Below are 4,685 nucleotides of genomic sequence, written 5' to 3' on the forward strand. Positions count from 1 at the left end.
GGGCAACGGCTGAAAAGTAAAATAGCGTTAAGGAGAACTCATTCTAACGCTATGGACCACCGGGTACGTCCTCGTAGTACCCGGTGGGCTACTCGGGATTCGAACCTGCCGTTGTCTCGCACAGGAGACCCAGGTCTGCCTGGCTGAGAGTGAGAGACCACATTTCGTAGCTCATTCAAGAGGAAATCCACACCTGGCCACTGGCCAGTGGAGGTATTGTCGTGCTTGTGAGCTTCAGGCAGTCCTCTCCTACTTAGACAGGTGTCCTAACCGACACCAGGGTCTCTAAAATTCTAAATAGAAGATTAGGGAGACCACCTCCAGCCATTGCAGATGGGACAGTGGGCAGACTGGGCAGTGGGCACCTAAACCTTGTGGGCACGTTTTGTTCTTCCCAAAATGTAAAAATAAATGTGATAAAAATTAAATGTACATGCTTTGGAAAATGGTCAGAAATAATGTTAAGTATACATGATGTACACAGACCAACATTTACCCCTCAACTTCTTGTTCATCCGAGTTCACTTCTTCTTCAAATGAGTGGCTATCACAGTTTTTGTAGCAATGTGTAGCATTTGTAGAAATATGTGGCCTTAAATGTAATAAAATAAATTATTATTCGTTTTTGGCCCCTCATTTGTAAAATAAATTTAGATGTAAAATCAAATATAAAATATGAATTAAATAAATCTATGTTATTTTAAATGGTGCCCAGTGTTCTCAGGGGCCCACTGTTCTGAGTACCCTGCAGATGTGCTAGTTATTGTATGAACTACTCTACCATTCAGGTTGGTTCAATGTTTTATTCAATGTTTTTTAGAGCTTTAAAAGACTCTTGGTACCAAGATTGAAAAGCGTCTGTTCTAGTGGCTATGCCAATACTTGTCTTTTGTACACGACCTGAAGTGGATGACAGAAATTTTGACCGATGGCACACTTGGGCATTTACACGATCAATACTGACTGTTATAAACTGAGAAGCCCAATCAATCATTACCAGTACCATAAACACAAAATATACAACTTTTTTTTATCCGATTGCCCCTTCCACCACCACTGCTACCACTGGTAGAATAACCCTGCAGGAAAACAATGGTTTGACTTTCTTGAGTGACAGGGGATGTGTCTGCATTGGAGGGAACCTAATTTTCCAGACTTTAGCCTGTTTTATGTTTTTTTTTGTTCTGTTATTTGTTCTGTTTATGTAAAGCTCATTTGAGCAGCAGGTAAAGTGCTCTATCAGTCTGATGATGATGATGAGGATGATGATGATGATTAGCTATCTGCATTTCTGTCTATGGGACAAGAGCTTTTTAATACCTAAAAAAGAAGAACAAATTTAATGAAAAAACACCATTACTGCATCAAAAGTATTCAACAAACTATACTATAAAAACTGAGCTTGTAGATTGGCTATTTTCACAATATTGTTGCCTCTTTCTTATATTATTTGCCAATTTGGCCAATGTTTGACCAGTTTTTATATCATAGTTTGTTGATTACTTTTGATGCAGTAATGGTCTTTTTTTCAATAAAAATTTCCGCACATTGAATGACGTACATTTAGTGTGATACGTAAGGGAAGCAAGGAAGAGCTCAGGTGACTGAGAACGTCAAACGCAGGATGTGATCATACTGTCAGCAAACGCAGTCCATCTTTCAACCAGAGATGCATTACTCATAGATTTGTTTCCCGGTTTTGTTTTAGTTGTCCCCCCCCCCCCACCCACCCACCCACTCAGCCACCACAAGCCTGGCTGCGACGGGTTGACATGATTTATTTCCAGATCTGTACAACACAGCATACAACAACATTCTGCATTGGGGCTGTCTCAGGCTGAACTTCTTGGGAGGGCTGCAGTGGCAACCTGTCCACTGCCAAGTCCGATGTTTGATGATGAGTATATGAAAATTATGTGAATCATTATGCTATGACCTTCACACACAGTCAGTCACCTGATCATTCTCAACCCGGTTGAACACCTATGTGAGATTTTAGGACTGACGTGTTTAGACAGCGCTCTCTACCAGCACCATCATCAAAATCTTTTGTTATAAAAAAAGACGTTCCATTCTGTTCCTTCGGTAGACAGAGTGCGACATTATAACCGGCCCAGTGGCCCGGCAGGCAGACTGCACGTTCCCCTTGTCCGCTTGGGCCAGTTAAAATATGACCTCAAAGGAGTAGTTCACCCAAAAAATTACTTATTTTCTATCCATTACACACCCCATGAAGCCTTGAATTCATGGAGATCTTTTAGTTTTTGTCGCATTCCTATGCCAATAATTTGATAACCGGCGGACTCTCCCGGTAGGAGAATCAATGGAGCCTCATTGAGTCTCCTACCGGAGACATTAGCATCTTTCCGCCGGGCATCAAATTATTTGGCTTAGGAATGCAACAAAAACATGTGTAATGGATAGAAAATAAGTAAGTAATGATAAGTAAACCTTTAACCACTTAAGGGCTTTCACAGAAAATAGCAGATCGACAAGCTCACAACGCAACGCGCCGCGTCGCGTCGTGAGCTTGTCGATCGGCTAATTTCGGCGAAAGCTTTCCCCACAATAACAGAAAACAGAAAAAGACACTGGTATAGAGCCCTGAGGGACTCAAGTCACCCATGTGTGGGTTTAAGCGGTTAATTATAATATAATTTCCCTGTAAGGTGTTGTGAGCCTGATGTCTCAGCTGGTTGAAAGGCCAGATGGATGCTCCGTCTGCCCTGGTGCAGAGTGCAGAGCGCAGAGCTCTCTGCTTGCTCTCTCGCGTCCACGAGCACCTGCAGCATTTCTTTCAAGTTGCTTTGTGTGGTAAAGTGTTCTTAAAACCACCGGTAACCGGGCCAAACGGCATGCAGGCAAAAAGCAGGTTTAAAGAAAAGGAAGTCACTGGAAGACTCTAGGGAGAGTGACAGCTGGGAGTACAATTGACAATTTGCAAGTATGAGCATGAGAGGAAGAGAGAGAGAGAAAGCCACACCTGTGTGACCGCTAGAGTTAGCTCGGGCTATAGAATCAAGTCTTTTGTTAGATCTGCAGTGCAGATCAATGCTGACGTACAGTATGCAGAATAGATTAGAAAACATATTGTGTTCTCGCTAAGGTAATGTCATAGCGGGATGCGCACAGTGCAGAATAATGACTTGTCATGTTTAATTTATACTCCATCCTATATATCATAATTGGCTTAAGGGAGGACCGGCAGGCCGGCCGGCCGGCGAGCAGGCAGGCGGGCGGGCGAGCAGACCATGTCGTCATGCTCATTTCACTATGGCTCACAGCCATAACCATATAAGGAGTTCCCACTTCCCAATGCAGCTATGCCCACATGTGGAGTGTCTTGTCGACACCTCAATGTGTCGTCATAGCATCAGGCGCAAACAAATCAGTCAGCTCCATATATGGGCACAAAAGGGGGCATGGCCATACAGTATGGGCATATACTGATGACATCAGGGATCTCCATATATGAGTATAAAAGGGACACAGACTGACAGATACAGGGATCTCCATATGGGCATATCGGTCGGATCGGCGGTGCGACGTAGGTACGAGGGAAGGCCCGAACTCTAGATGTGAGGGCCGCATAGCGACCCGAACCTCTAGTACTATAATAGCAGATGTACAAGCTCACAACACATCACATCATGTTGATGCTGTCATAATCCTACAGCAGGGCTGATAGTATATCTAACCATTATATCCTGACAATGACAGGCAAGCAGAAAGTGCCATGTAAAAATAACAATGTTCTTTGCAGATATTTCATGGCCATGATTTAATAATAATCTAAATGTATAGTAATTACTAGTTATTTGCTTATTTGCAGATATGAGTAATGTTTTGGTTTATTGTAGGTATTCTCCACTCTTCAAGGGCCATGTAGCAGAACGCTCCACAGGGTTTGACCCTCGTGAAAACAGTGTCTCGCACAAGTTGTGTGTGAAGAGGCACAAGCCAGAATGAACCGAACACTGTATTAGCTGCATGGGGATGGGGTACGTGTCATGAGATAGACGCAGGCTTCCAGAAATATTTATTATTCTGGAATCTACAATATGTTCAACTTAGAATGAAGTTGTTAGAAGAAATACTATTGCATCAGATCAGGTTCATTTTCTTCATTACGAGGGTCGGTTCTTGACTGTTATTTGCTGAATCAAAATTAATGTTCCTGGGCCAGTGGTTACAAATGGTGGGGCCAGTGATCCTGAAAAACCACTGGCCCGGAGGGCAAATTCCACTTAATGTCAACCCCTGGAAGAGTTCCAGCAACTTGTACAATTTATGCCAATCGAAGCGCATTCAAGCGGCAGCTCATGGTGGCAGAACACCTTACTATGTTGTTTTTCTTATTATGTAAAATAAATGGTCAAATTGGATTATGTGCGGTATATTTGAGCAATACTGAATGATGAAAAAAAATCTAATCTGTGTGAGAAAAGAAGCAAAAAAAGCCCACACAGAACAACGCTACAAATAATAACAACTGCTTTGTGAACTTTTGTACAGTGCATCTCCCCATGGGTTATAGCTGCCCTGTAGATATACCTGGCATCTCTAGCGAACATCAAGAGCGCTCTTGTTTTGAGAAGCTTTATGCTTCTTTGTTGTAAAGCTCTCTTTGGTCCTACAGCTCTCCCTCCACGGGTCAAGAAATAGTGTGGTAGTCACCAAGGGTT

This window comes from Gymnoscopelus microlampas (assembly GCF_963454915.1).
Source record: "Gymnoscopelus microlampas genome assembly, chromosome: 2".
NCBI lineage: Eukaryota > Metazoa > Chordata > Actinopteri > Myctophiformes > Myctophidae > Gymnoscopelus > Gymnoscopelus microlampas.